General features: G+C 39.2%; 2 long non-coding RNA genes and 5 other non-coding genes across 7 annotated transcripts in view; 6 read left to right on the top strand and 1 right to left on the bottom strand.

The window, feature by feature from the left end:
- LOC144007448 (uncharacterized) overlaps positions 1-12,492 on the bottom strand; it is a 224,785-nt gene extending 212,293 nt beyond the window's left edge. Inside the window, exons 1-4 of the long non-coding RNA XR_013280175.1 lie at positions 12,463-12,492; positions 12,278-12,348; positions 11,876-11,968; positions 11,668-11,739 (exon numbers count right to left, since the gene is read on the bottom strand). This is a non-coding gene — a long non-coding RNA (uncharacterized LOC144007448). The remainder of the gene's footprint in view (positions 1-11,667; positions 11,740-11,875; positions 11,969-12,277; positions 12,349-12,462) is intronic.
- LOC144008168 (U2 spliceosomal RNA) lies at positions 388-578 on the top strand. The gene has a single exon (XR_013280693.1). It is a non-coding gene; the product is annotated as a U2 spliceosomal RNA (small nuclear RNA).
- On the top strand, positions 2,714-2,878 carry LOC144008164 (U1 spliceosomal RNA). Its single transcript, XR_013280689.1, has one exon. It is a non-coding gene; the product is annotated as a U1 spliceosomal RNA (small nuclear RNA).
- Positions 4,228-4,418, top strand: LOC144008181 (U2 spliceosomal RNA). Its single transcript, XR_013280705.1, has one exon. It is a non-coding gene; the product is annotated as a U2 spliceosomal RNA (small nuclear RNA).
- On the top strand, positions 6,554-6,718 carry LOC144008231 (U1 spliceosomal RNA). The gene has a single exon (XR_013280746.1). It is a non-coding gene; the product is annotated as a U1 spliceosomal RNA (small nuclear RNA).
- Positions 7,591-7,781, top strand: LOC144008192 (U2 spliceosomal RNA). The gene has a single exon (XR_013280715.1). It is a non-coding gene; the product is annotated as a U2 spliceosomal RNA (small nuclear RNA).
- A 10,373-nt stretch (positions 12,493-22,865) lies between the features above and the next one.
- On the top strand, positions 22,866-23,326 carry LOC144007211 (uncharacterized). Its single transcript, XR_013280116.1, has 3 exons — positions 22,866-22,929; positions 23,003-23,095; positions 23,179-23,326. It is a non-coding gene; the product is annotated as an uncharacterized LOC144007211 (long non-coding RNA).
- The last annotated feature ends 869 nt before the right edge of the window (positions 23,327-24,195 follow it).

Genomic DNA, 24,195 nt, shown 5'->3' with positions numbered 1-24,195 from the left:
GAAAATGTTGATCAAACAGCTCTTCTACTGTCGGCCACAGCATTAAACCAACAACTGATTGCTCTTGCAAATTGATATTTTTTTCATAGTTAAAAATAATAATAATAATTCCCTCAGGCATCAAGTACAACATCAAGAGGTAAGTTTATCGCAGCATTCTATTGGTCCCACGTGAACCACGTGACACAAAACATACAACACACAAAGATCTGAAAGCATTCGATTGATGCAGGTTGAAAAAAAAAACAGTTTACGGAACTTCATTATTATCTGAGTATAGTTGTTTGGCGTGTCGGCATGTGACCATTATGATGAGGCGATGTGAGCAACCGTAACTTAAGGTTGTAGTCTCTGGAATTAAGACCTCGCCCCTTTCACTGTGTTGGTATCGCTTCTCGGCCTTTTGGCTAAGATCAAGTGTAGTATCTGTTCTTATCAGTTTAATATCTGATACGTCCCCTATTCGGGGATCATATATTAAATTGTTTTTTGGAACATGGAGATGGAACAGGGGCTTGCTCCGTCCTCTCCACGCATGGACCTGGTATTGCAGTACTTCCAGGAACGGTGCACCCCCTGGCAAGGTCAATGTAAAAACATTTATCGTTTGTTTAACCCACCAGTCTTATCTCCATCATTTTAGCGTCTGTATGTACGTTGTGCACGCGGAGCCCACTTCTATGGCCTTCCCCGTGCCTGCGTGGGTCTTCTCCGGGTACTCCGGTCTCCTCCCACATTCCAAAGACATGCACGGCAGGTTAATTGGGCGCTCCCAATTGTCCCTAAGCGTGCTTGTGAGCAGTGTTGGGAATAACGAAGTTTAAATATAACGGCGTTAGAAACTGCGTTGCTTTTTCACTAACAGAGCAATCAAATTAATTACTGTTCCTATCGTTACAACGCCGTTAGCGTTACTGATAATGTAAAGTGCCGCATTACAAAAATGTGGTTTCAGGAAGCGCCGCGGTGTCAAGCTTTCGCCCAGCTGACAGACAGCTCCACATCAGTGGGGGTGGGGGAGGGGAAGTTATGTTTATTGTTTTGATGTAGTCGGGTAATTTGTCTGTTTTATTCCAATTCGAAACGTTGCATGTTTTACCGTGTGAATGGGCGCAGTTTAATGTTATGTTAATTATCAAATTGCTTGTGTATGACGACGCGTTGTAGCTGCCTGCCTTCAATTTATTTTCCTGTAAATATCTCCACTTTCTGTTCATTACTCTCAATTTAAATTAGTCTTAAATGATGCACATTGACTGAGATGTTTCATCTTCCCAATATTAAATCCATATTGAGTTTTATAAGATTTTTAAACTGTCAATGTCTGCTTCACAAATTGATTTTTTTTACACTCACGTCTCCAGTAGGTGTCGCTCCACACTGGCTCTCGCTACTCATCGTTTCCTACATAGGTGGATGATGATAATAATCATCATCCACTGACGACAACCATAAGTGAATGATCTTTTAACTCCTACGTTAGTATTGGGGAGGCTATTATGCTGGCTCATGGAAGGTGTATACACTACACAGGATGGTGTATCGATCAGAATACAGGAGAATGCGTTATTCTGATATTTCAGACTCTGTTTCACCTGTTTCATCTACATCCATTTCACCTGTTGCTTCAACCCGCTTGTCTCGACCTCATTGTCTCCACCTGTACCCTCATCTCCTGAATAACCAGTAAAGAATCAACAAACCACCATAACGCATTCTCCTGTATTCTGATCGATGTTGATTTCAACAGGTGAAATGGATGTAGATGAAACAGGTGAAACAGAGTCTGAAATATCAGAATAACAATAATAAGGGGATGCACAATATTTAGATGTCACACAAATTATACAATGACATAATAAGTATTTATATGCCTTAGAAACTCCATAAAGGACAAACACAAAGAAAACATTGCCCACGCAATAGGTATTATATTTATACTGCTCAAAATGACCTACTACAGTCATTTAGAATTCACTTGAATGCACGTAAATGTTTTACTGGTCTATGGGGACCTCTAGCGGCCACCAAGAACAGTAAAATAGCCAGTTGGTAATGGCGACTGTTACAGAGCTGTAGCGTCCCGCGGTTCACTTCTAAACTCCGTATATAGCCATCGAAACTAGCATACAAGTTGGAAATACACATAAACAATGCAACAATAAACATTTCTGACTTACTTTGTGGTCATGAACTCTGTCAAACGAAACTACGTACAACGTGATCAATCCGACTGCTACAGCACCGCTGTAGCCACCTGCTCTCTACTGAACTGAACTGCGCATGCACGCCCGACACATCGTCATACGTAATCGCGTAGTCACATGCCATGGGGAGGCACAACAATACAAACAAAGTTCTGATTCATGTAAATAAACACTCAACAATAATACACTATTTCTAGGAGCCTTTTGTACAGTTAGCGTGAATTGAAGTATAAAGTTCCCTCCAAAAACCCGCTTCATCGCCCAGCCAGGAAAATCACATCATGCATTGGAGAGTAATTATTAAACAATATAACATGGGACTTTCTGCTGTTAGCTGGGCTAATTGTTACGACCAGCAGACAGTGATGAGGACTTACTTTATTCTTCAGAAACGTCCTTGTATTCCGATGCGTGTGTATTGTGGTTCACAATTTCACGTGTTAGGAAACCGTCACTTCACATAGTGTGCGCGTGAATGACAATCGCGCTGGCGTCGTATCCAACTCATACTTACCTGGCAGGGGGCGATACCATGATCAAGAAGGTGGTTCCCCCAGGGTGAGGCTCAGCCATTGCACTCCGGTTGTGCTGACCCCTGCGAATTCCCCAAATGTGGGAATCTCGACTGCATAATTTGTGGTAGTGGGGGACTGCGTTCGCGCTATCCCCTGATAAATTTGTTTCAAAAAAATAGGGAAGCTAATTTTGGTGCTGGACTTCTGACACTGACCCAAAACTCCGGTAACTTGAGACCAGCGGAGTTCGCCATGTCGCTCAATTCGATCAAATTCTCAGCCTCGGAAACGTCAACGAGGCGGATGTCGGGGTCACCAATGTAGCGAGCAGTGACGGGAGTCGGAGGCAGAGTGTTGAAGTCCGGAGCCAAAGACCGGCGGTTTATTGATATCAGCTTCTCATCGTTTAACAGCAACAACAACTCACTCTGCGCGAGGCTCACAGACCTACCAACATTTTGTTCTTTTATCCTTTCATCCTTTCATCCCAACAAACTCCCCCTTCGTCCCAACGTTCCGTGGGTGAATTATGTTCTAATCACTACAAAATATTCTGCAGCCTTATATACAAGACAGTTACACCACTGACCTGGATATATGACTTGATAGCCGATAGCCCATCCACGCCAATGCAAGCCGTTGAAGTCACAGGGCGGCCATCTTGTTACTGCCATCTCGCGAGAAGACAACTGTAAACTACACGGTATTCGTACAGATGAGATACATACAGCTCGTAGAGACCGGAGGCGGGGTGAGGGATTTGTACCGGGTGCTCACTATATTTTAACAAGTTTAAAAAAAAAATATATAACAAGTTAAAAAATAAATTAAAAATTGGACAGGTATGTACTGCTGCTTTGATTAATCATGTAATTTATACATGTAATTAAGGCAAGTTGTAAAATGTCTGAAGTCCTCTTGTTTTATGTTTAATTCATTTAACACACCATAAATCATGCTGTTTCTTACTTAGTACTGTTTCAAATGTTCTCCAATTTTGATACTGTACATGTATAGTATCGTATGCCGAGAAACATTTCTTCGGCCTCGCGACCTCAAAATTCTTGGCTTATCGGCTATCCAGAGATCAGTGGGCAGGTCACGTGATTGTCTTTTCGAGAAAATGTTGATCAAACAGCTCTTCTACTGTCGGCCACAGCATTAAACCAACAACCGATTGCTCTTGCAAATTGATATTTTTTTCATAGTTAAAAATAATAATAATAATTCCCTCAGGCATCAAGTACAACATCAAGAGGTAAGTTTATCGCAGCATTCTATTGGTCCCACGTGAACCACGTGACACAAAACATACAACACACAAAGATCTGAAAGCATTCGATTGATGCAGGTTGAAAAAAAAACAGTTTACGGAACTTCATTATTATCTGAGTATAGTTGTTTGGCGTGTCGGCATGTGACCATTATGATGAGGCGATGTGAGCAACCGTAACTTAAGGTTGTAGTCTCTGGAATTAAGACCTCGCCCCTTTCACTGTGTTGGTATCGCTTCTCGGCCTTTTGGCTAAGATCAAGTGTAGTATCTGTTCTTATCAGTTTAATAGCTGATACGTCCCCTATTCTGGGTTCATATATTAAATTGTTTTTTGGAACATGGAGATGGAAGAGGGGCTTGCTCCGTCCTCTCCACGCATGGACCTGGTATTGCAGTACTTCCAGGAACCGTGCACCCCCTGGCAAGGTCGATGTAAAAACATTTATCGTTTGTTTAACCCACCAGTCTTATCTCCATCATTTTAGCGTCTGTATGTACGTTGTGCACGCGGAGCCCACTTCTATGGCCTTCCCCGTGCCTGCGTGGGTCTTCTCCGGGTACTCCGGTCTCCTCCCACATTCCAAAGACATGCACGGCAGGTTAATTGGGCGCTCCCAATTGTCCCTAAGCGTGCTTGTGAGCAGTGTTGGGAATAACGAAGTTTAAATATAACGGCGTTAGAAACTGCGTTGCTTTTTCACTAACAGAGCAATCAAATTAATTACTGTTCCTATCGTTACAACGCCGTTAGCGTTACTGATAATGTAAAGTGCCGCATTACAAAAATGTGGTTTCAGGAAGCGCCGCGGTGTCAAGCTTTCGCCCAGCTGACAGACAGCTCCACATCAGTGGGGGTGGGGGAGGGGAAGTTATGTTTATTGTTTTGATGTAGTCGGGTAATTTGTCTGTTTTATTCCAATTCGAAACGTTGCATGTTTTACCGTGTGAATGGGCGCAGTTTAATGTTATGTTAATTATCAAATTGCTTGTGTATGACGACGCGTTGTAGCTGCCTGCCTTCAATTTATTTTCCTGTAAATATCTCCACTTTCTGTTCATTACTCTCAATTTAAATTAGTCTTAAATGATGCACATTGACTGAGATGTTTCATCTTCCCAATATTAAATCCATATTGAGTTTTATAAGATTTTTAAACTGTCAATGTCTGCTTCACAAATTGATTTTTTTTACACTCACGTCTCCAGTAGGTGTCGCTCCACACTGGCTCTCGCTACTCATCGTTTCCTACATAGGTGGATGATGATAATAATCATCATCCACTGACGACAACCATAAGTGAATGATCTTTTAACTCCTACGTTAGTATTGGGGAGGCTATTATGCTGGCTCATGGAAGGTGTATACACTACACAGGATGGTGTATCGATCAGAATACAGGAGAATGCGTTATTCTGATATTTCAGACTCTGTTTCACCTGTTTCATCTACATCCATTTCACCTGTTGCTTCAACCCGCTTGTCTCGACCTCATTGTCTCCACCTGTACCCTCATCTCCTGAATAACCAGTAAAGAATCAACAAACCACCATAACGCATTCTCCTGTATTCTGATCGATGTTGATTTCAACAGGTGAAATGGATGTAGATGAAACAGGTGAAACAGAGTCTGAAATATCAGAATAACAATAATAAGGGGATGCACAATATTTAGATGTCACACAAATTATACAATGACATAATAAGTATTTATATGCCTTAGAAACTCCATAAAGGACAAACACAAAGAAAACATTGCCCACGCAATAGGTATTATATTTATACTGCTCAAAATGACCTACTACAGTCATTTAGAATTCACTTGAATGCACGTAAATGTTTTACTGGTCTATGGGGACCTCTAGCGGCCACCAAGAACAGTAAAATAGCCAGTTGGTAATGGCGACTGTTACAGAGCTGTAGCGTCCCGCGGTTCACTTCTAAACTCCGTATATAGCCATCGAAACTAGCATACAAGTTGGAAATACACATAAACAATGCAACAATAAACATTTCTGACTTACTTTGTGGTCATGAACTCTGTCAAACGAAACTACGTACAACGTGATCAATCCGACTGCTACAGCACCGCTGTAGCCACCTGCTCTCTACTGAACTGAACTGCGCATGCACGCCCGACACATCGTCATACGTAATCGCGTAGTCACATGCCATGGGGAGGCACAACAATACAAACAAAGTTCTGATTCATGTAAATAAACACTCAACAATAATACACTATTTCTAGGAGCCTTTTGTACAGTTAGCGTGAATTGAAGTATAAAGTTCCCTCCAAAAACCCGCTTCATCGCCCAGCCAGGAAAATCACATCATGCATTGGAGAGTAATTATTAAACAATATAACATGGGACTTTCTGCTGTTAGCTGGGCTAATTGTTACGACCAGCAGACAGTGATGAGGACTTACTTTATTCTTCAGAAACGTCCTTGTATTCCGATGCGTGTGTATTGTGGTTCACAATTTCACGTGTTAGGAAACCGTCACTTCACATAGTGTGCGCGTGAATGACAATCGCGCTGGCGTCGTATCCAACTCATACTTACCTGGCAGGGGGCGATACCATGATCAAGAAGGTGGTTCCCTCAGGGTGAGGCTCAGCCATTGCACTCCGGTTGTGCTGACCCCTGCGAATTCCCCAAATGTGGGAATCTCGACTGCATAATTTGTGGTAGTGGGGGACTGCGTTCGCGCTATCCCCTGATAAATTTGTTTAAAAAAAATAGGGAAGCTAATTTTGGTGCTGGACTTCTGACACTTGCAATGAGAGTGAGTTCAGTTTATTACCGTCTATTGGTTCGAGGTGAACCACGTGCACAAAACATACAAGAACAATCTGACTGAACACCTTCACAAATCACAATGATGGCAGAACATGGATTTGTTGATTGTTGATGGTATTAAAGTCTGATGTCGTGATGGTGATAAATTGTAATGAAGTTGTGAAGTTGTGGTTTTCTAGAACAAACAAATAAATGTAAACATACAATGAGGTACATTGAGGCATCGCACTAAACAATATCAATTGTTTCAAGTAATAACAAAATATATCAATGGCACAAAAGAATTTTACAATCTTATTTGTACACTTAAATAAGGCAGAACACTATTGCTTGTGGTGCAGTGTGTTTACACGAAATATCCACAAGGGCGCGCCAAAGACCACATAAGAGACTACAAACGACAGCGTGGATAATGGCGGCCACGGTAAAATGTAAATAAAGGCAGAATTCGGGCGTTCTACATGGGTTAGCTCGACTTAGAATTGACAAATGGTACAGAGAACTATGAAGAACTAGTTATTATACTTACAGCGTCAATTACGCACAACAAGCGAGTTAACATGGAAGTCTGATACGGTCGTCTAACTCTGGCTGCTCCTTCCGCGTACTGAACACTGGGATCAGAATGCGCATGTCAATTGGTGCAGGAAGAATGTAACCGAGAAGTCTCTTAAAGGGCGCATTATTGTTTGACATTTCTGACACGTGACATTATAATTAGGCGATATGAGCAACCGTAACTTAAGGTTGTAGTCTCTGGAATTAAGACCTCGCCCCTTTCACTGTGTTGGTATCGCTTCTCGGCCTTTTGTCTAAGATCAAGTGTAGAATCTGTTCTTATCAGTTTAATATCTGATACGTCCCCTATTCGGGGACCATATATTAAATTGTTTTTTGGAATATGAAGATGGAATAGGGGCTTGCTCCGTTCACTCCACGCATCGATCTGGTATTGCAGTATTTCCAGGAACGGTGCACCTCATGACAAGGTGAAAGTAAAGGTATTTATCATTTACTTGCTTATCTATTCTACCAATTACGATCCCCGTCATTTGTCATTTCAGTATTTACATTTCAGTATTTACGTAGCCCCGTTTGTGCACGCGCACGTCGAAAACTGAAACTTGATGCACCTCTATATCCATAGTGCAGATCATATTGCATTAGTCGGTCGAAGACCAGTTTTGTACTGTACTCCAAAACGATGTGCAAATTACGTTAATTAATTGGACCTCATTCCAACGTCAATATGCAGTTACATATTGTAGTCACCCCGCTCGACGGACGTCGACCTGATTCTAGTCATTATTAGTGTATGTCGCCCCCAGGCTAGCGTCATTGTGCATGAGCCGAAAGGTGGGCTGTCATTTATGGAAATTGACGATTGTGAAAAACACAATATAGACCCATTCACTGCTTGGTATGATACGGCCGTGAATGTTATTATCATACAGTAGTACCGTTCACACTCCGCTAGCATAATGTAGCTACAATAGGTTGTTGTCACGGAGGAAAATAAGGCGACATTTAGCCTGATTGAAACGCCGCGGAATGGAACGTCTGTTCTTCATAAAGTCATTCTTTTCTATTACATTCAACTTTGCCGCCCCTTTCACGCTAAATGTTGCCGTCTACTTACTTTCACCCCTAGTTACGACCGAGAAGTGATTTAGCTTGAGGTTACTGCTATTTGAGAACAACACTTTTTTTTTCTAAATGTCAAGATACTCGCTTCTTACCTTTTCGAGTAGAAAGAAAGCCAGCTGTGAATCACTTTTCTAATCCAAGTGAGAGCTCAACTCTGTCCACCGCTGAAAAGTCAAACTGATGTTCACTCACGTTCTTGCCCGGCATCGGTCACTATCAAGTTTAGATTTTTTTTCGTGGCACTTGACATTGTTTTCACTTTTTTTAAGCAGCCTTCCGCGGAGTAACAGCGGGTGTCTGGGGCAGTGAAAATCTGTACTAGTTCCGTCTTCGTGACTACAGGAAACAACTGACGATGACGCAAATGACGTCACATCCTGCAGACAGAGGGCGGGAAATTCGAAGGATTCGGACCGGACGCTTCCGAAATAATATTGGCCAGAGGCTTGTCGGAGTACCCATTGTGAACAGAGAAGATGTTGATCTACTAATTAGAATATGTTGTAGTCATAAATGGTCAAATAAAAAGGCTATTAAGATATTTTTTAGGGAAACCCTCCATATAGTAGCTTTAAATCCATATTGAGTTTTATAAGATTTTTAGACTGTCAATGTCTGCTTCACAATTTTTTTTTTTTACACTCACGTCTCCAGTAGGTGTCGCTCCACACTTGCTCTTGCTTCTCATCGCGCTGTTTCCTACATAGGTGGATGATTATGTCAATAAGCGAAGTGCGCATTAAATTTGCACATGCGCCAGGGAATAAACGAGGCTACCAACTACCCTATCAATTTGAATGGCGGAGATTAGAGTGGTGACAATCTTTGCCTAACTGTACACTATTAAGCTTGCAAGTCAACTTCCCCGATGTCAGTAAACCACATGCTATGCATGTTAATAAAAAAAACTGCAACTTTCCAGCCGTTGAAACGTTTCTTTCAGAGCCAATTCCATCGGATCCAATTCATTTTCAATGACCGTTTAGTAGTTTAGCCTACCCACAATGCACCACGCCGCTACCCATAATGCACCTTGAATTCGAGATGCGCACTTCGCTTATTATATTATCATCATCCACTGACGACATCCATAAGTGAATGATCTTTTAACGCCTACGTTAGCGTGAATTCAAGCATAAAGTTCCCTCCAAAAACCCGCTTCATCTGTCAGTCAGGAAAATCACATCATGCATTGGAGCAGGATGATTTGGTACCCTAGGCGAAAATGTACATGGTAGCCCCCCCCCCCCCCCCCCAATCCCATAAAAAAAACACACACACAAAAAAAATATAGATATATTATATTTAATAGCACACCACACAATAAATACCAAATTCCACAAACAAATAAAAATAAGAAAAATAACAGAAGTACAATGAAATGCAACTTTTTATTGCAATTTTTGCAAAATGACAGTATTTAAAACCTCAAAATGTTTTCACTATGTACATTAATAATTGTGTAAGATACAAAAAATAGTAAATGTATCAATATACAAACTTTGATATATCATAAAACTTTGGCAATAAGGTGATTCACAGATAATGTGAATAGTGTGCAAAAAAACTTCACTAAAGAACTTAGGAACATAATGGCAAATACTTAAAATAGTGCACGCCGGGACCTCCTTGCAGCAAAGGCATCAATTGGTGCGTCAAAGGATAGCTGCCTGGATACTTCTTGATTGATTGATAAGTGCCAGTCTAGTTAGCCGTTCTTGTGACATGGTAGACCTTAAATAGTTTTTTATTAGTTTAAGCTTGGAAAAGCATCTCTCAGCTGATGCTACAGTCACTGGTATGGTAGCAGCCACTCTGAGTGCTACCCACATGTTGGGATAGATTTCTCGAAGTTTTTTCTCCTCGAGAAAAACTAAAAGTTCCATGCTTGACATATTGGATTTTGGCCAGGTAAGAAATGACTGCATCTCTGCTAAGAGTTTTTTTTTTTTTTTTTTTTTTTTATTTATTAGAGTACATATTGCACAAATAAGTAGACCCCGAGAAAAAGGCTTGTTAATTCCAGGCCTAGCAGACATGTTGCTCCCCATAACAGTCATGGAGCTCATAGAAAATACTAGATGTAGTCGTTTTTGTTGTGGGTTGCTTTTTTTTTTTTTTTTTTTTGCATTAGTTAATTTGATTAAATTGAAGATTTTGTAATCTATGCATCCTATTACAACCTTACTTTCATGTTGTGAGTCAAGTGCGTATTATACAGAAAACATTTTGTCAATATTTTGGAAATTGTTCTTATGTTTATTGAGATATTGGCAAGTTTATTTGTATAGCACATTTCATACACAAGGCAACTCAATGTGCTTTACATGAGGAAAGACAACACATAAGCATCAAGAAACAGTAGTTAACATTCAGAGGAAAAAAATAAATAAATAAAAATAGGTTACAAAATTTACAAAAAAACAAAAAAAACAAAAAAACAAACAAAACACTTAATTAAAGCTGTTTAAAAGTCCCTAATCAAAAGGTATAAGAAAAAAGCAAAGTTTTTAACCTGGATTTGAAAGCATTTACACTCGGGGCTGACTTCACTTCTGTTGGTTGCCTATTCCATCTGTGTGCAGCATAATAGCTAAATGCAGCTTCACCATGTTTGCTTCGAACTCTGGGTTCCACTAGTTGGCCCAAGTCTGTAGATCTCAGAGCCCTGCTGGGTTTGTACTCAATCAGCATTTCTTGGATATATTCAGGACCCAAACCATTTAGTGATTTATAGACGAGTAGCAGAACTTTAAAATCGATTCTACAGCTGACAGGGAGCCAGTGTAAATCCTTAAGTACTGGAGTAATATGTTCTGATCTTTTTGTTTTGGTCAGAACTCGAGCTGCAGCGTTCTGAATGAGCTGCAAGTGTCTCATGTTCTTTTGAGAGAGTCCAGTCAGAAGACCGTTACAGTAATCTAGTCTGCTGGAGATAAAAGCATGGATAAGCTTCTCTTGGTCTGCTTGAAGCATGCAGTCCTTCAGTCTGGATATGTTTTTCAGCTGGTAAAAGGCTGTTTTAGTGATGAATTTAATATGATTGCTGAAGGTCAGATCTGATATTGAACATCCATCCATCCATTTTCTTGACCGCTTATTCCTCACAAGGGTCACGGGGAGATATTGAACAAAATCTTTACATTTTTCAAAGGTGGTATACTCATATATGCTGAGCACTGTACATGATGCAGTAATAGCTGATATAACTGAAATAGTCACCTGGATCTAGAAGATCGAGCTTTGTGTCACTCAAAGTACTGCTGATTGGTGCTTGACTGGCTGTTGCTTCAGCTGTACATGAAACAAAATACATCACTTCAAATTATTTTGGTGTTAAAGCAGGGAAAACAAATCAATTTGCATTATGATAGAATACAATGTCAGAAATTATGGCTGTATGTATTAAATGTACCATCCATGCACTTACATTCAGTAGCCTTTGGTGAAGATGACACTGAAGGATTGTTTACCACAGCTTCTGCAGGTGCTTGTTGTGGCTGCAAATATTTTCTCAGCGCATCTAGTTAAAAAAAAAAAAATGCATTTACTATATCGATGTTTACATTAAACCAGCACATAATTCTTATTTTCAATGAATTAATAAATTAATGTGGTTATGTGAAACAATGACTTGTGCAAATCCATTTGCAGGTATCTGGACTTACTGGCTGTTTTAGTTTAAACTCAGCAAGCGTTGCCCCACTCTTGTGTGCAAAGTAGCTACTAGCATGGATGTAATGGTGCAGTAAACAAGTTACAAGCAAGCTAAGAAGCTAACGCTATTTTCGTGTTTATTTTATAAACAATGATGATTGACTGACATACATACCTCTACCCTGGGCCCGTTTTTCCTCCTCCTCCTTTCGCCGCTTTCTTAATGCAGCACGTGAAGGCTTGGACCTTTTAATTGTTGTCGATGTCAATGTATAAACAACACAAGTGTGCCAACCATCTATCTATCTTTCTAAAGTGCTGCCACTACATTCTGAGATGATATACGACCCCTCCCCCTACCTTTCATTCATTGTAAGCGGCAGCAGCGGGTCAGGTTCAGGGCGCCAGGACAGCAGGTCGTGAACTCACATTTATTTGAAATAGAAGTAATAAGAAAAAAAAAAAAAAAAAGGAACTCAATAAAATATATTTGCTATATAACATTTTATGCTATAAAACACGAGAGGGGGGAGGGCTTTTTGTGTTTTTTAAATTTTATTTTTTTTCCTTTCTGCAATTTGGCGCCCCCTCCACAAGATGGCGCCCTAGGCGACCGCCTAGCTGGCCTATAGCCTGGGCCGGCCCTGGCAATTGGGAACGGTGTTCAGGTCCGGGTAGTCCTGGTCAGTTACAAGAGTCACCTGGCGGATGGCAGCGGGAGGTGCCTTTGCCGCTGGCCGCTCCAACCCATGGTGTTCACAGTCATTTCCCCAGTCCAGGACTTGCCCCGATCGCCAGTCGATGCGGGGGTTGTGCAACTGCAACCAGGATGTCCCAGGACCAGTGTGTGTGATGGGGAACGGAAGACATGGAAGCGAAGGAGTTCTCGGTGCTGCCCAATTTGGATCTCGAGAGGCTCTGTGACATGCGTGATGAGGAATAAGTCTTTCCCATTGAGCGCCCTGGCCCTCATATGGGTGGAAAGTGGCTCCGTGCCTGCCTGCAATTTTTCCACCAGACCCCAATCCATGAGGCTCTCGTCCGCTCCGGAGTCTATGAGAGCTAGTAAGTCTGTGGAAATGGCATGGCAAGAAATCTTGACTTGCGTGAGTTTTCGATTCGTGACTTGCTTGTGAGTCTCGGAACCCACCGGAGAGCCTCTCTTGGTGGGACAAGCTACCACCAAATGGCCTTGTTCTCCACAGTAGTAGCACCGCCCCTCTTGACGACGTCGCTGGCGTTCATGGTGAGTCAGTCGGGCGCAGTCAAGCTGCATCGGCTCCTCGCCACTCTCGCGGGACCTCTCCGCGGTGGACGACTGGGGAAGTGCCGCTTGTGGAGACTCCCTTGCTGCTGGGTGCCGGAAGAATCCAGAGCCGGGCCTCCGATGGTGTCCGCTGGTCTGCATGAGATCTCGCCTTCGGTGATCGGTGCGGATGGCCAGCGAGATCAATGAGTCCAAGTCGCCAGGTAAGTCCACGGGCAATAAGAGTTCTTGCATAGCAGTTGAGAGCCCCTTCAAAAAGTGGTCAAAGAGGGCTGTGTCGTTCCAGCCACTCTTGGCTGCTAGAGTTTGGAATCGGATAGCGTAGTCATTCACCGATTCTCTGCCTTGTCTGAGGTTGCTAAGCTCTCGAGTCTTTTCCCGATCCATGTTGGTTGGATCAAACACGAGGCAAAGTGCCCTGCTAAACCCGGCTGCGGTTGAGCAAGTCGGGGAGTGTCGTGCCCATTCCGCGGTGGCCCAGTCTCTGGCTCGTCCCGTCAGGTGGGAAATCATGAAGGCCACACGGGAACGGTCGGTGGGGAAAGCCTGTGGTGAGAGTTCAAAGTGTATGTTGCATTTGGTCAGGAATGCCTGACAATGTCCTTGGTCTCCCGAGTATCGCTCCGGGGGAGCCAGTCTCAATCCAGCCCCGGCCAAGGCTGGAGTCGGGATCGGTGGTTCAGCGGTTTCTGGTTTCGTGACGGTTGGCGTGGAGTGTTGCAGGTGGCTCACCAGCTCCTGCACCTGTCCAGCGAGCTCTCCCATCCGAGTGACCATAGCCTGCTGGACCTCCTCCTGGTGCGACAGGCGGGCGGCCTGTCGCCGAAGTGCAGCCTCCAACTTCTCTGCTGGGTCCATGCTGGCCGAAGTGTACTGACACGACGAGAGAAGGTAGGACTCAGACGCAGAGTGACAGTTAGCCAACAAGGCTGCAGCTTTAATAGCTCGAAACAAAAAACACCTCTCAAAGAGGGAAAAAAGGCTGAACAAAAAGAGCTCCAAACTGGAGATACAAAAAGGGCACTCAAAAACAGGGACAACAAAAGGCGCTCCACTAGGGAGGAAAACAAGGGGCAAACTAAGGGCGCAAGACAAGGCAAGGCAAGGCAAGGCAAGGCAAGGCAAGGCAAGGCAAGGCAAGGCAAGACATCAAACAAGGACTGTGGAACGAGGACTGTGAGGACGCTTCCATGCACTGAGATGTGACACTTCGGCAACTGACTGGAGAATGAATGTGGCTTTTATTGTCCGGGTTGATTGGAAGCAGGTGGTGGTGATCATGGGCGTGGACCGGTAATCAGTGAGCTGCAGGAAGGGTAAGTGACCTGGGGTGAGAGGAGAGTTAATACTTTCAAAATAAAACGGGAACCTGACTGTGAAAACAAAAGCATGAACCGCCACTCTCGTGGCGGCGTGACAATAATCATTCAATCAATCATAACTTACATGTTCAAAAGGGAGTAGGAAGAAGTTAGAAACTTATCTAGTCCTACCCCTTTTACTAAATATATTTAAACTTATTTCATTATTAATACAATTTTAATTTACTAGTATTAATAATAATAATAATAATAATAAATAAAATATATAACCCAAGTTATATATATATACACAAGTGCACTTAAACATATTCACATTTACCTAAAACATATATACATAAATTTACTAAACATATACCATAATACCTATCTAGATCATTTGCACATACTCACATGTACAATTTTCATATTCTGGTCTGACATAGATAATTTTTTTGAACTTTACTTTTAAACATTTTTTTAAACTCCAGCATTGAGTCACAATTTTTCAGCTCAATCCCCAAATGATTCCACAGATCAACACCTTTTACAGATACACACCTTTGCTTAATATTTGTTCTTGTTTTGGGTTTTTTGTACACACTTGTACCCCTTATATCATAAGGACTGTGTCTAATTTCAAATAACTTCTGAGTACTGTGGCAGAGTAAATTGTTATAAACTTTATACATTATTTGTGCTATTTTAAAATCTTACCAAGTCATAAAATTTCATTGCATTTAATTTAATAAATAGTGGATGTGTTGGTTCTGTATATTTTGATCGATTAATAATTCTTATAGCTTTCTTTTGCAATTTGAAAACGGTGTTAGTATTTGTTTTATATGCCATTCCCCATAATAGGTCAAATATGGTAATAATAGTGAATTATATAATATATATATATAATAGGGGTGTTAAAAAAAAATCGATTCGGCGATATATCGCGATACTACATCGCGCGATTCTCGAATCGATTCAATAATCGGCAGAATCGATTTTTTTTTATTTTTTTTTATTTTTTTATTATTTTTTTTTTTTAGGATTCACACCTTGAGCATGGAAGAATGTTATATGAACGGCACATTAAGCCTTAATATTTTTATTTTAATGCTGTTCAAATGTGAAACAGATTGCAAACTGTTTGTGTACAGTGGCTCACGGTTATAAGCCTCAAGTTTTAGATAAATATATTCATACAAATCTTACAGTGTACATGTACAAATTTACTGCTAGTATTTTCTAAATTTGAATGGAAAAAAATCGCAACAATCGACTTATAAATTCGTATCGGGATTAATCGGTATCGAATCGTGACCATTCGTATCGGGATTAATCGGTATCGAATCGAATCGTGACCTGTGAATCGTGATACGAATCGAATCGTCAGGTACTAGGCAATTCACACCCCTAATATATAATGATTTCATGTTTAAAACATCCTTACTTTTATAGAGTATCCCTATGATTTTTGACATTTTCCTTTGAACAGTTTCTGTGTGTGGCTTCCAACATAATTTATCTTCGATAACAACTCCAAGGAATTTATTTTCATTCACCCTTTCTATTTCAATTGAATTCACCATAATTTTGACTTGATGAGTGATTTGTCTAGTGCCAAAAACTATGAACTTGGTTTTATTTAAATTCAATGATAATTTATTCACATCAAACCAGTTTTTTAATATATTCAATTCATACTCCACAGTAGTCAGAAGCTGCTTCAGGTTTTCTCCTGAACTGTAGAAAGTTGTATCATCAGCAAATAAGACACTTTTCAATATTTTTGAGGCACAGCAAATATTTATATACAGTATAAATAATTTAGGGCCGAGCACAGACCCTTGGGGAACTCCATGAGTGATCTTCATGTGTTCTGATTGTACATTATTAAACTGCACATACTGATATCTGTTTTCCAAATAACCTTTCATCCACTTATAAGCTAAACCTCTTATTCCATATTTCTTTAATTTATTCATTAATATAGAATGATCTATAGTATCAAAAGCTTTTTTTAAATCCATAAAAATCCCAACAGTAAATTTTTTATTATCTATTTCGGTAGATATTGCTTCTACAAGCTCCATGACTGCCATTGAGGTGGTCCGTTTAAACCCATATTGGGTTTCACTTAAGAGCTTATGTTTCTCAATAAAATTATCCAATCTATATGAAAATATTTTTTCTAGAATTTTTGAGAACTGTGGCAACAATGAGATTGGTCTGTAGTTATTAAACGTGTGTCTTTCTCCACTTTTATGAACAGGAATGACTTTGGCTATCTTCATTTTTGATGGAAATATACCAGTTTTAAATGATAAATTACAAATATATGTAAAAGGTTGTACAATATATTCTATAATACTTTTTACTAATGTCATATCAATGTTAAGACAGTCAGTAGATTTTATTTTTTATTGTTTTCACAACATTTAATACTTCTATATCATTAACATCATTAAGAAACATTGTGGATGAATTATTTACAATGTTCTTATCTATTTCATGTTTGTTTCTTGGCTCTGGGATTTTGTTTGCCAAGTTGCTGCCCACGTTAACTAAATATTCATTAAAATTATTAGCTATGTCAGAAATTTCATCAATTACCATATTGTTATCTTTTATAAAATATTGTGGATAATTTGTTTTTTTAGAACTTTTTTTAATTACATGATTTAGTGTTTTCCATATTTCTTGTGTATTGCTTTTATTCTGTTCTAATAATTCATGGTAATAATCTTTCTTTCCTATTCGAATAATATTTGCTAATTTATTTTTATAGATCTTGTACTTTGTTTCAGCTTCCACAGTTCTCAATTTAATAAATCTTTTATATAAATTATTTTTCTTTTTACATGCATTCTGTATCCCCTTCGTCATCCATGTCTTATTTGGACCTTTATACTTTCTTGTAATTTTAATTAATGGACAATGTTTATTATATAAAGAAATAATAGTTGACTGAAATTCACTATATGCAGTATCAGGATCGTTATTTGAATAAACCAAAGACCAGTTGTGTTTCTCTAAATCCAACTTAAAGGCAGCCATGGAGCGTGTTGTTCTTACTCTAGTTTCAAATGTGCAAGTAGTCGGCTTCATTTTTTTATCAAAATAATCATGAAAAATTGCAAAGATCGGGAGGTGATCACTTATATCATTAATAAGGAGTCCACTTTCTATTTTAAGGTCAATTTTATTTGTGAATATATTATCAATTAGTGTAGCTGTATCGATTGTTATTCTACTAGGTTTTATAATATCAGGAAATAAACTATTACTATACATCATATTTATAAAATCAGTTGTTTTCTGATGTCCATTAGGATTTAATAAATCAATGTTAAAATCACCACACAATATTCACAATTTTTTATCATTTGTATAACTAAGGATATCTGTTAACTTATCGTTAAATGTATCAAGACATGATCCTGGTGTCCTATATATACACAACTTATAATTACTTTTGATATAATTTTTTATGTGAACTTCAATAGTTACACATTCCATTACATTATCCACAGTAGTAGTTAGATGTTCAATTTGACTACATTTGAAAACTTTATCAACATATATTGCAACTCCTCCTCCCCTTCTGTTTTCCCTATTCATTGTAAACAATTCATATCCTTCCATTTCTATATCGCTTATTTTCTCATTATCAAGCCATGTCTCTGATATGGCTATAATTTGGAATTTATTTATTTTACTCAAGCATTTTTTAATTTCTGTAAAGTTTTTATATAGACTTCTGCTATTAAAATGTATGATTGAGAATGCACGAAAATCCTTACTTACATTTACATTGAATTGCTCATCAGTGTGGTACTCGCAGACAAGGTCATAGTTGTTACTACATAAAAAATTATCTGGGTCAATGCCATTTTCTGGATCAGATGTCTTATGTTCCGTATAATCAAATATTTGTAATTTTTTTGTATTTGGGTATAGATTTCCCATTCTAGTATTTGTTAACTTTTCGTCATCAAGTGTACTGTGTCTTCCTTCATTTTATTGATGAGTTGTGTTGGTGCAAGTGTCTGGGTGTGCTTGTACGGGGATGAATTATAAGCTTGTCGTATTTTAGGTAGGCAATCTCTCCTCTTTCCCATGCTGCTTTCATTTCTGGTATAAGTTCTTTCCGTTTTTTTTTAACAATATCAGTAAAATCCTCATATTCAACCCTCAATTGGTGCGTCAAAGGATAGCTGCCTGGATACTTCTTGATTGATGCTGATAAGTGCCAGTCTAGTTAGCCGTTCTTGTGACATGGTAGACCTTAAATAGTTTTTTATTAGTTTAAGCTTGGAAAAGCATCTCTCAGCTGATGCTACAGTATGGTAGCGGCCACTCTGAGTGCTACCCACATGTTGGGATAGATTTCTCGAAGTTTTTTCTCCTCGAGAAAAACTAAAAGTTCCATGCTTGACATATTGGATTTTGGCCAGGTAAGAAATGACTGCATCTCTGCTAAGAGTTTTTTTTTTTTTTTATGAGAGTACATATTGCACAAATAAGTAGACCCCGAGAAAAAGGCTTGTTAATTCCAGGCCTAGCAGACATGTTGCTCCCCATAACAGTCATGGAGCTCATAGAAAATACTAGATGTAGTCGTTTTTGTTGTGGGTTTCTTTTTTTTTTTTTTTTTGCATTAGTTAATTTGATTAAATTGAAGATTTTGTAACTATGCATCCTATTACAACCTTACTTTCATGTTGTGAGTCAAGTGCGTATTCTACAGAAAACATTTTGTCAATATTTTGGAAATTGTTCTTATGTTTATTGAGATATTGAACATCCATCCATCCATCCATTTTCTTGACCGCTTTTTCCTCACAAGGGTCGCGGGGAGATATTGTACAAATCGTGATTTTTACAGATACAAAATACTTTCTACAGGTAAATTTTTTTTTTTTAGACGTACCAATTTTTTTTTAACGTCCATTTTTTTTCAAGTACACCTTTTCTATTTTACGGGCATGCATTTTTTTTTTACAGGTACAAATCACGCCTTTTACAAATAGAAAATTTCTACAGGTACACATTTTTTTTACGAGTTACTTTTGCACCATATTTAACTCCATAAACCGCCATTACCGAGGGAGTTATAACACTGGAGAAAGGGGGGAAAAAAATTCCGGAGTCTTTCCGGGGAAAACCCGGCAGCTGTGGTTTCCAGGCAAATAATGTAAATAAAAATAAAAAAAAAGTGTCGATGAAATGTAAACTACTTTACTTAACTTTATTTTACTGTTATTGAATGTACAATAAACAGAATCTGATACATAACATTACATAACAAAATAGTATAACAGCAACATGTTCCTGGAAATGGTACTTCATCTTCATTTGCTGCCAGACACGGCGCTCCGCATACGCTTATCACGCACTGCGCGTAGGGCACCAACTGCCTCAGGGGGCACCAAAAAACAAATCAAGCCCGTAAAAATAATCATATTAGTAATTATAATATCAGTGTCTAATATTTAAAATAAAAGCTTGTAAAGCATGTTAATAAATACAAAAAATAACGTAGCATTATTTACTCGACGAGCGGTATCGCTGGTCTACGTTGGTGCCCCCCCTCCCCTAGTAGTTTGTTCCTATTAGGGAAAGGGGGAGAGCTGCGGGGTGCACTTTTGCTCCAACGAAACAAACTACTAGGGAAAGGGGGAGGGGGGTGTGGTATACTTTATGCTTCAATCGAAAATTTGGCAGAAGTTTATTCTTGGATATCTGGACATGTCATCAAAAAGGCATCAAGAATTGGGGGCGGAAAAGAAAAAACAATGAGATGATGCTCGCGCATCACTTGCAGGTATGACAATGACAATTTGTTTATTTTGTAGCAGCTACGTTTACATGACCACAGTTAGCAAAAACAAAAACACTCCAAACCGCCGCAGTGGAATGGTTGTGACCAGCAGGTTCATTATACGGTATGTTAAATGGAATGTGACGAGACAATATTGTTTCATATGGAACGGCCAAGAGCGGCATGAAAGTGTAATTTGAAAATAATAATAATCATCATCTTAAGGCTAAGAAGATTTCCTTATTTCATATTCATAGTTTTAACATTATGTCCAGAATTTTTACATAGTGCCCTATCAGTCCTTCTCTAAAAAGGTAGATTATTAAAATTTTCATGTACCTGTGTTTTAAATATAGGCCTGCACAATACCATAATCCTAATCAATTTAGAAAATGTTTGTACCATGGTTGGTTCAAAACCATATTTCATTGTAGAATCCCTGAATATTGTCTTGTATTTCTGAATACAGGATCAATGCTTCAATATGTTCAAGGAGCATTTCATACCCTAACATAAATGCGGAAATTGCACAAAAGCTGTCATATGATGACCTGATAGCCGATTTTGCAGCCCAGAAATGTAGACATGTGCCTCTGTAGGGCCTCTACTAACTTGCTTGCACTTTGTTTATTTCCAGATGTTTATTTGTTAATAGTAGTGGCATTGAGGTTTATTTTAATTCATTTAGCTTTATTTATTTGAGTATTTGGTGTCATTGTTAGTTTTATAAAGACTTATTATTTATCACTTATTTCTGTGAACATTTTTAAAACTTCAATATTGACACTTAGAAGTAGGGCTGGGTATCGATTCAGATTTCCAGAATCGATTTAATTCGATTCACAAGGGCCCGATTCAATTCATGATTCACAACGATTTTCGGTTCAGTTGAGGAATTCATGCAGCACATATTTTAGACAGTCAAAAGTACCAATGCTGCAAAGAGTAGAAACTTCTTGCTCTAATTTAATGCATTATTAAGAATATGAATATTTACATTAGGAATTGAATCCATTGCAGTTACATTAATCATTTAACATGGCCTTATAAAAAATAATTTAAATAAATTACAACCACAGCACAGGCTGTGTAAATAAATTGACAAAAATGGGGGGGTCGATATATTGATACATGGTTTTATGTATCGATATTGGGGTATGAAAAGGTGTATCGATATGAAAGAGATTTATCGATATTTCAAACCCAGTCCTACTTACAAGTTATTTTGTTTAATAAAGCAAAACTGACAAATACTCAGATATTGTTCATTTCTACCAGGGGAGGGGTGATGGGGTGTGGGGACGGATGGTTGGGGGTGGGGTGGGGGGCACCACAAAACATTTATGCTTAGGGCACCAAAATGGCTAGCGGCCCTGTTTGCTGCTTTTATACTATTTTGTTCTGTTCAATTTACATGCAGAGTCTGTTTATTGTACATTCAATACCAGTAAAATAAACAAGCTGTTCTGTAAAGTTGTTTGCATTTCCCCACTGCATTTATTACAGAATTTCCCTGGTAACCGCAGCTGCTGGTTTCCTGCTGTAAAAACAACTGCTTTATTTATTTTTTTAACTGTATTATGTTTCATGTGCAATTTATGTACAGTGTTTTATTACAGCTGTTTTTGTTGTGTAAGTTGGGCAATATAATCAGAATAATGCTGCCATGAAATCGTGCTTTCTTTGTGGAAACAATCTTCTGGCTGTTCTCCACCTCTTGCCTACAGAAGTCCCACCAGAGTGCTTTGAAAGTTGAGCAGTGCACACAAATAGGATGTTCTGCTTTCGAAAATCCAGAACCCAGGACATGGACCTGGACAGAGACTTAATTGACTGACTTCATTTCTCCCTTGCAGGTGTGCCGTGTGTTGGACTGCCTGGAGCAGGACTATCAGCGAGAGGAGGACTGGTGCGGAGGAGCGGACAATCTCCACCCCAAATGTGAGGCGGATTTGACCCTCAGGATCAGGAAACACTTGGAGCAGAAGGAAGTCTTCCTCAAGGTTCAAATGACACCTGGAAGATACAAACATAGTTTTGCATTGTTATACCTCTTAACTTAAGAGTTTGTCATTTTTGTCATTGAGGCGTGCAGTATAGCCAGAAGAATCAGATATCTTCTTGAAGTTCATGGAAAGGGACGGTGTCAAAATGGGAATGCAGAGTCACGATGACGCACAAAAAGAAGTTCAAAGTCAGGATGGACAAAATAATTAGATGTATTTACCAAAACGAAGGGATTCATATAGCCGTAACCAAATCCTCTCATAAGAAAATTGGTCAAATCGGTGTCTTTAATTGAGCACAAATTGTCAATTTGACTGCAACTGTGCACTCACATTTTGAAATGGATCAACTTTCTCTCTTCCTTCAGCATCTTTCTCACAGCGCTGGAGAAATCTGAATTGACTGAAGACGTTTGCCATTGCTTTGTCACATGGGTATTTATCACTGACTCAATAGTCATAAATGACTCAGAAGGAACCTCGATCCATTTTTTTTTTTTTTTTGTAGGCTGAAAAGTTCCAGATGTATGTGGATTATTGCAAGAACCAACCGGACTCCTCTCAGCTCATTCTGGAGCAGCGTGCTGCAAACTATTTCAGTGTAAGTTAATTATCAAGGATAATCACAATGAAACGACATATTTCATTGTCTTACATTCTTTTCTCTCTCTGATGTGTTAATAGAACATTCAGAAGAGGCACCAACTGCCCTCCTCAATCGGCTCCTTCTTGATTAAGCCTGTGCAGAGAATCACAAAGTATCAGCTCCTGCTAAAGGGAAACAATTTATTATTATTATTATTATTATTATTTTTATTCAATGAATCCCAATTTGTCACAGAAAACACTATGTTTAGACCGATTCACGATTGGTGAAAAATCTGTGACATAGAGAGATCATACTGATACATAAAAATGTCTTTTTGTAATTTTAACACTCCCACATGCTTTAAACACATTTAAACTTAAAGCACACTTTTTTAATTAAAGCGGTGACTGTGCAACACGCATTTTCAAATTAACACAAAAACACGCGTGCTTACAGAGATTTTTTTGACAGCGTTCATTAAATTAAAGTAAAAAAAAAAAAAAAAAAAACATACAGGAATATCTGGACCACGGCCAATCAGAGGTGGCTCTCCCCCTTCACTCTGATTGGTTGAGGCCATGATACGTATGTCCGTTGCCAAACCAAATTCGGCTTTCACTACAGTGTTGAGGAGGTTTTTTTTTTTGTTTTTATCCTAGTTCAGCTTTGGTTGCACTGGGTTTTTTTTTCAGTTGCACCATTGTGAAATTAGGGACCCTGAGGGCCCAAAATGGGCGGACCCCAGAGCCATGGCAAGTGTCAAAATGGCCGCCCCCTTGAGACTGAAACCCACGTGGATTTTCCTGCTAAATTCGTATTCCACAAACGCATTAGTCATCAGAATTCCGTGTTAAGACTAATGTGGCCACGCCACATGCAATATGTTATTTTAAAGAATATTTTTGGGTTGACTTCCTCTTTAAAGACCCTGTCAAACATTGTTACAAACCAGCAAAATAACAAAATGATGCAGCACTTAAAATCACCTAGGAATAATTTGACAGATGACACATGACAGAATTTGACTCAGTGGATCAAAATACTGTAGTCGACTTGGTTCAGCAATTGAAACCTTCCACGAGCTGTCTTGACTCAATACCATCTGGCTTTCT

The sequence above is a fragment of the Festucalex cinctus genome, chromosome 19 (genome assembly GCF_051991245.1).
Source record: "Festucalex cinctus isolate MCC-2025b chromosome 19, RoL_Fcin_1.0, whole genome shotgun sequence".
Lineage (NCBI taxonomy): Eukaryota > Metazoa > Chordata > Actinopteri > Syngnathiformes > Syngnathidae > Festucalex > Festucalex cinctus.
This window is presented reverse-complemented; position numbering and strand designations above follow the sequence as displayed.